The sequence below is a fragment of the Neofelis nebulosa genome, chromosome 1 (assembly GCF_028018385.1).
Source record: "Neofelis nebulosa isolate mNeoNeb1 chromosome 1, mNeoNeb1.pri, whole genome shotgun sequence".
NCBI lineage: Eukaryota > Metazoa > Chordata > Mammalia > Carnivora > Felidae > Neofelis > Neofelis nebulosa.
The window spans coordinates 48,966,789-48,975,996 of NC_080782.1; positions in this window are offsets into that span (position 1 = coordinate 48,966,789).

Sequence of the window (9,208 nt, forward strand, 5' to 3'; positions counted from 1 at the left end):
CGTTTGAGCCAGGGGCCCATTCTTGACCTAATCACCTTTCATTGTCTTCCAAAGAATACCCTAGCATCACTGCCCTAGATGGGGCCGTCAGTGAAACAATTTATGATAGAAGGCATCTCATCAGAACCACTCCAATCTACCCACCACAGTCAATCCTCTATATTGAGCATCTCCTGTCTCCTGGCCTTCCACAATGCTAAGTTTTCACACATACTACCATCCGCCTAGAATGCCCTTCCATCTAGTACCACCTGACCCCAGGACATCATCCTTCAGGATCCTATTCCCATATCATCTTGTCTCAGTGGCCTTCATTATTCTTCCTCAAATCCCCTATGAATTTGTTCTGATTTCTCCTATAATTCTACATTGTACTGTGCTTTATTTATTTACCTTCCAACCTGGAGCCGTAGAATGCTTATATTCATTTTTAAACTTTATAAAAGAGTAATGACATTTAAATTGATCCTCATAATATGTTTTAAGGTAGATAAGTCATTTTCTCATCTAGGAAATCTAAGATAAATTTTACATAACCAATACATGACAGAACTGGTGTCCATTCCCAACTATATGCTTCATGATAGGCTACATCTCAACAAATTTAGCTCCTGATTACAAATGACACCAAAGCAGTATTATTGAATTCTCAAGGTAAAAGGCTAAGATAAAAATTTGATTCCCATGCAGGGTATAGTTTGTCTGGGGGTATTGGGAGGTGGGAATATACCACACACAAAAAAATCTAAATCAAAGAGAGTTAAATCAGAGAAATCACCATTCAAGAGACCTGATGCATTGATGGACAAAAATGAAGTGTCTCTAAAATGATAAAGAAACACTAATAGAGGGAAAGACACTAATGAGTCAAATTAATTGACATCAATGTTGATACAAAATTGGAAAGCAGAAAAAATAACCAGGAAACTAAAAAGAATTCTATTCCTTTACTTCTTTGAAAGGAAAAATTTTTTAAGTGGGAAATAAGTATAAATCAGCAACTTTTACATTTCCTCTGATCATGACTCCTTAAAAAAAGATGTAAGATTCTGTAACCCACTTAATAACCCAGCCTTGCTTTGTCAGAGTTAAAAGACCCAAAGATGGGGAACAGGCATCACGGTGCAGAGACATACATTGTGAACAACAGGTTTGAATTGGCTTCTCCAATTAAGTCCAATGATGGGTTCATTTTGGTTCGTGAATGCCAAATTTTAATTACTCTCAATAATACCAAACACTTAAAATTTATGATTAATTTACAGGCCCCAAGGAAGGCTCTCATGACGTATTAATGGACAGACAGCATATAAGCCTTTGGAACTCCCTAGCACAAGAATTAAACATGAATATAAAATGCTTGTGAAATATTTCAAGATAACTCTTAATAGAATTTAAAGTGGGCATACAAAATATGAGGACAGAATCTTCCAAATTATGATATATTTTAACAGGAAGTAAGAATTTTCAAGTGGCAAAATTTAGGAAATAGATACTAAATCAAAAGTAGAAGCTACAACACTAAATCATCTGTTTTAACTTATTATGAGACTTAAGTCAAAAGTTGCACTTAAAACAGGCGGGGCAAAAATTAACCCATACAACTTGAATAAAAGTAAAATCATTTTTTTAAAGTAGACTTTATGATAAAAAATATTAGAAGACATTCAGATGAACAATGTATGATGATGAAATTAGTCTTACTGATATACATGATTAAACCATTATACTGATCAGACAAGTAATAAAAACAAAAACCTACAACTTTGAAATATAAGAAGAAAATTGACAAATATGATTGTAGTAGGAAATTTTTTCCACTCTTTATCTTCTAAATTGCAACTTGGCAAAGCACAAAACAAATAAATAAATAATAAACATGCACACACACCCTTAAACGTGGCACCAAAGAAACAACTTCTCTTTGACAGTCTATGATCATATAGAAGAAATAAATATCTCAAAATGAAAAAAGTTAAAACAACCTTTGTTTTTAGGCTAAGTTCTCTGAAAGTAGAAATAGATGATATATTTTATATTAACAGAAAATCCTAGAAATTTCCTAATTGAAAAAAACTTCCCTAACTAATCTATGATTTGGGAAAAGAACCCAGCCTATCTACAGCTTAATAATTAAAAACAGTACAAATTATTAAATTTGGCCAAAGAAGACTTCTGAAATAAAAGCATTTAAACATATCAATTGAGAAATGAATAAATAAAGCACTGAAGTTTCCAAAGCAACCAACAAAACAACAAAATCAACAATAAATATAAGGGGGCATAAATAATTCTGCATCCTACCTCTTTAAAAAGTCAAAAACAAAAATCTAAAATAGACGAACCTGCTCAGAAATTTTGAAAAACATAAAAATAAGTTTGAGACACACATGTAAAATTTTAAATATGTTCTAGCATGTTTTACAACATGATTTTTTCCTTATGAAAAAAACAGAAAAACTCTATAAAGTGTACAATTTATAAAAAATTAACCTAAATTAACAAGGTAAAAGTGCTGGTTTCTTAAGTGCAAGTAAAATAGTTTTGTGTAGGAAATGCCATCCAAGATATAACTTTTCCAGTATCAACACATTATTGCTTATATTTTATTTATAATATACATGCAAACATATATTCATAAATTATGTATACAGAAAAAAAATACTGTGAGATCTGTTGTAACCTATACAAAAAAATATTAAAAACTTTAAGAGAGATAAATCAGATAAATCTAAAAGGAAGAGATCAACGCTTAGCTGAACAGACTAACACTGGTAAAGATTTTGTCTTCTTTCAAGTTAACTTACACATTTAACAAAATTCCATCAAAATCCCAACAGAAATTTTCTGGGAAGTAAACAAAATAAATCTAAAGTTTATTGAGCAAAATAAAATAGAAAAAAAAGTTAAGGAATATTCTCCACAAAAAAAAAGGCACTAAAATGATGGACTATTTCAAAACACAAAATAGCAATAATGAAAATAGTGATATTTCAAAAATAGATACACAGATCAATTGCATTTAGTATTATTTCTCTATTAGGCAAACATCCTTCTCTTTTCTTTAGGTGGTCATTCAGCTCAAAAACGGGCAATCTTGACAATGAAACAAACAGCTGCAGATATTAAATACGCAATGAGGGTGAGTGTCTGGCGCCAGGGAAGCAGATAGTTGGAATATTACTACAAACCAAAGAAAAATATATTGAGTATTTGACTGCTATTAGGAAAGCTGATCAGCAAATTTATGGGTGATGATAGAGAGAGGGAGCTTTAGACTTACACTTTAAATGACCTCCACGGAACCAGGGTTAAATGTATTTGCTCATCTAGCATCTATTAAATGTTTATTCTCTTCTAAATAAATAACACACTCTCCTTTGCCTTTGAATATCCCAGAGTCCAGTGGGGTGGACAGAGATCTAAAAAGGCCAATTACAACATAGTATGAAGAGCTATGAAAACGATAAGAAAAAAATTAACAGGAAATTGCCTACCCAGGATCTGAGGAAGAATAACAAAAGATTGCAAAGAGGAGAGAATAGCAAATTGAAGCATATGCAATTTTGTAGTTCCTGCTTCCCCATCCCACCCCCAAACACAAGAGAACATTTAAAAAAAAAGAATAATAGAATAGCAAAAAACAGGAGAAATGGTTAAAAATGTTATGCTTTTAGGAGTTCAAATTAATAAGAAAATCATCAAGAAATCACTAAATAAATGAACAAAAGAGATAATAAGCACATTATTCACACAAGAAAAAAATATATACTTTTCATTCTAAAAACACTGGAAGATGTAACAGAGAATTAATAACCACTTTTCAAGGAGAACAAAAGAATGCCTACTATATTAAATATTTACTTTGACTTTAAAATACAATCTAATTTCAGAAATGTTAAAAAGTCCAACCTAGATCCTACTAAATAAAGTGTGGTTAAATCTATCAAATAAATGTGGTTAAACATGCTCATACCCTTGCAAAGAAAATGGAATTAAATCAATGAGATTTTTTAACATACCAAATGGGTTAAATAGTGACTATTGAAGGGCCCTGTAATTAGGTTGTATTTTATACTCTATGTTTAACCCTCTAAGGTAGATATTATCTCCATTTTACAGAAATAATGTTCAAACAAATTAAGGAACTTGCCTAGGGCAATTCTACTAGCAAATGTCAATGCTGAGTTTTAACTTCAACTAAAATTCTTTCCATTTTATGAAGTTGCCTACCTTTGCTAAGAAAAATAGTTGAGACAAATGCATATCTGCACACTGGAAAAGTGGACATTAGTGTAGACTTTCAGGAAGTAGTGGGTTATAAAAATGTTCATACCCTTTGGCCTAGTAATCCCATTTTCAAAATTCATCCAAATTCAAAATTCAACAGTATTTAAATAGAAAAAAAGTTGTTGGCAATAGTGATAGCATTATAGTCGAATTTAATGATGGGAAAAATTAGCAACACTACCTAACCAGATGAAAGGGAAGGCTAATTAGATCATGGTTATTTTAACTTTATGAAATATCATGCTGCCTTTAAAAAGAGTTGTAAGGATTTTGTTTCATATGGAAAAATAATGTTAAATATATAAAAATTATGTATACACATAAAGCAAGACTTCTAGAAAAACTGAAAAATGAAGAAAGCTGTTTTATTTGGATGGTGGTATTATAGGTATATTTTTCTTATTATCATTCTTGTGTTTATAATATTTGTATAATAAACTTTTTCAAAAAAGACTAATATCTGCTCTTTTCTATTAAACAGAATTAACAACATATCTTTGATCCTATAAATAGTCTACAGGAAGAAAAATGTATAGATCCAAAATTATTTATAGCAATGTATATTTACAAAAAAAAATATGGAATTTGTCTTTTCTCCAATAATAGAGGCAATAGGTAAATAAATTATGGCACATCAAATCAATGGAATATTTTATATATTAATTTTGGAAACTATAGAATATCACTTGTTTCAAATAATTTAAAAAGGCCTAGTGTTGCAATGAAAGTTAATTGCCACTATATGAAAAAAATATTTATTTATTTATTTACTTATTTATTTATTTTAAGAATGACAAAGAACCACTGATAATTTTAAGTTATGATGTATGATGTTCAGGTAATATGAATATGGCTGTTCATATCTGTTTTCCTAAACTGTTAAGTATAGTCAACTTTATAACAATTAATTTTACAAAATGGATGAACAAAAATCATTTTTAAGCTTAGCCAAAAAAATTATTTAATTTTCAATTTTCAGTCCATTTATTCAAGTCTGCCAATGGGTCAAATTTGAAAAGACCTCTGAACACAGAATACCTAGGGATTTAAGGTGGCCTCTCCTTCCATTCCACAGAAGAATAAGATCTTTGAAAATGTTCTTCGGGTCCCTGTGATGGTAACAAAGCTCTACTACAGATTTGACATCAAAGAATAGGCCACACATCTAAGCTTTATTTGGACACCAAGGTTGTACGAATGTGGCTCCCCTACTGGATTTCAAGCAAAGACTAGGTGAGGAAGGGCCCAACCCTTCCCACTTTTAAGAGACATAAAAAGAAACCAAAGAAAACTTTTACCACAACTTGAGATGGATAGCTACCTTAAGTTGTGACTGTATAATTGATGCTCTCTGCTCTTGAAGATTGTTTCTGATCACTGCTACCTTCATTCACTCTCATCCTTCGAACGCACATAATTCCTTCCTACCTCAACAGTCCAGATTTGTTCTGTCAAGTTAGAAGACCTTATATTCTCTAATTTCAAATAGTTTCATACAGATTTGATATATCTACAAGCCATCCTTCCCATGATTTCTAGGCATCATAACCCACCTCCCTTAGCTTTCATGATACTGCAGTTTATGATTTCTCCTCCAACATCTGACTGTTCCTCTCCTTTCTGTAAAGACTCCATAATAGATAATCCTCCAAGGTCCCCAGAACCCAATAATTAACCCCGACTCTAGTACCATGGATAGTTACCACAAAGATCTTTCTTTATTCTTTAAAAGCTCAAACTCTGAGATAATCCTGTAATCTGGTCCAACTAATTTATCTCCCTCATCTTTACCCCCCTGGCCAAATGGATATTCTCCAACCAAATATGTTTCTTAATAGAAAAGGCACTTAACAGACTGATGGGTGCAGACATTGAGGAGGGATGTTGATTTTGGTGTCAATTAGATGTGTATTTAAGCATCTAAAACCAGATTCCCTTATAAAGAATACCAGTAAATTCTGATCTCAACAAACTGGGTTCCTGATACCTTCAACTCTCCCCACTCAAGTTTTTTTCTTTAGTCTTCATTAGCATTGCATGTGTATCTTACTCTCTTCCTTGAAGAAACACTTTTTTTTTTCCTTGAGCCTCTTTTTCCCCCTAGATTTTGCCATATTTTGCTTACCAACAAATCTTCCTTGTAACAAAAGTGTTCTCTCAACTCTGCACACCTCAAGAAAATTCACCACTCACATTCTTGAAAACAGTCTATACTCTTTTCTTCAGTTTGCACACTTACAAATATCCTCCAATCTAAATTTTGCTCATTCCTCTAATATGATGCTGCTCTCTAAAAAGGTTGCCATTGACTTCCTAGTGGTCAAATCAGGACATTTTCCAGTAGTTATTTCTCCATTTTGAAACTATCCAGTCGTTAATCCATGCTATAGAAGACCATGATGGTTGGCCTACTCAGCATCCACTGACCCATCCTATTCTTTCCAGATCCCCATCTGACTCAGGTACCCAGACTGCCCCATGACATCCACCAGACTCAGGGAAACATGAACTATTACCAATGAATGTTAGATAAATTAAACCAAAGCACTCAGAATTCCTTTATTTTTCCATTTTGATGAAAATTTGGTGATTTCACAGCATCCTAGACAGATATCTGACATAAAAATTTTGCATTACTGGTTTCATTCCTCTGGCAGTTCTATCATGATTCTGATAGTTACAAAACTATTTTCACAGAGAAACAGAAAGGGGCCCGCTCTCCAACTCTTACTGCCATGATGGTGAGTTTATATCACCAGCCTCTATTCATATTTTCTCTTTGTCTGCTAAGTCTTTCTTTAGGTCTTATGTCTCTTGCCCCAACTCTTGAACATCAATCTCTCTGTCTTCATAATAAGTGCAGTTGGCACAAGGGCAGTGACCTTCCTTTTATGCTTCCTTTTCTTTCTGCGACTGCCAAGCAGGATCGCCACATGGATTGCCAAATAATCCCTTAAAATTATTCCACTTAGGGGTGCCAGGGTGGCTCAGTTGCTTAAGTGTCTATCTTCAGGTCAGGTCAAGATATCATGGTTCATGAGCTCAAGCCCAATATTGGGCTCTGTGCAGACAGCTCAGAGCCTGGACCCTGCTTCGGATTCTGTGTCTCCCTCTCTCTCTGCCCCTCCCCCACTTTTCTTCCTCTCTCTCTCAAAAATAAACATTATTTTTTTTAATTATCCCACTAAATTATCACAGTAACCCTATAAAATAAGACACATATCATCTTGCAAATAGAGAAACTGAGTCCCACAAAGACTTGACTATCCAAATTTACATATGTAAAAGTAACAGAGGTCAATCTAGAATCTAGTCAGTGCATCTATATTTGCTGAGCACCAGCATTCAGCAGGGGCTCCAACCCTACTTTCAGAATCTGTTGATATAGCATGGATGAAAGAAAATCAACTTCATTTTCTTTCCAGCCACAAGTTGGGTAAGTATGTTACGCCTTAAGCCTCAGCTCTTTCCTCTATAAAATAAAGGTGCCAGATGAATAATTTCCACTAACCTTCACATCTGGTGATGTCCCACAGTGCTCTGTAAACTATCATCAGAGTGACCAGCTCTGAATCATGGACAAAACTAATCCACTTGTTCATTGGCCAAGTATTTAATGAATACATGCTGAGTGCTGTACATGTTTTTAGGTATTTGGAGATCATAAGAAACAACAAGGCAGACATGCCTCCTCTGTCATGGAGTTTCCAATCTAGTAGGAAGGGACAATACAGAAATATAATAACAATCAAGATAATTTCCAGACACTGAAAAGTACAGTTAATTGAATTATTAACCCCTTCCCTGAGGACATGACATCCGAGGTGAGATTTAATGGAAAGTCAGGCACATAAAGGAAAAATATTCAGCAGAGGAAACAAAGTTCTTAGAAAAGTGTGGCACATCATTAGTTTCATTACTTAGGAAGACTGAACACTTAGTGCTTTGTTCTTCTTCATTTTCTTCTGTGATTAGACATATGGAATGTAATTATTGCCTTTCACCTGCCAGGAGGGTGTGAATATTAATCTGTCCTCAGGAGTACATTTTTTTAGGTGCTAAGAATGGCTTCTTTAATCGACCATCAAGGACTATAATGAAAGAACTGAAGGATACAGGGAGTGCCTTCGAGACTGACAAGAAAGGAGAGTATAGGGATCCTATAAGGTTAATGAGAAAGGGACAGAAGTCAGAGGCCACTTGTAGTCACAGACATTACATCCTACACCATGCCAAGAAAGGGCTAAAATTTTAGAAGCCAAGATATGGCATATCATGAATTACCAAATGAGGTTGGATCCCAGGGAAAAGAATCCCCAACTTAGGAGAGATTCCTGTGCTTCAAAATCCAGTCAAGGTGATGTAATAAGCTTACATGTTAAGGCCCACACTTTATTTTTTTTTTAAGTTTATTAATTTTTTTTAAATTTTTTGTTAACGTTTATTTTTGAGACAGAGAGAGACAGAGCATGAATGGGGGAAGGTCAGAGAGAGAGGGAGACACAGAATCTGAAACAGGCTTCAGGCTCTGAGCGGTCAGCACAGAGCCCGACGTGGGGCTCGAACTCACGGACCTTGAGATCATGACCTGAGCCGAAGTCGGCCCCTCAACCGACTGAGCCACCCAGGCACCCCTAAGTTTATTAATTTTGAGGGAGAGAGAGAGAGAGAGAGAGAGAGGGAGAGAGAGCATGAGCAAGGGGAGGGGCAGAGAGAGAGACTGGAGAGAGAATCCTAAGGAGGATCTGCGTTGTCAGTGCAGAGCCCGATGTGGGGTTCAGTCTCAGGAACTGGGAGATCATGACCTGAGCCGAAATCAGCAGCCAGATGCTTAACCAAATAAGCCACCCAGGTGCCCCTACACTTTGATTTAAACACCTATCAAAATTAAATATAAATAAATATATGAAAAGTTATA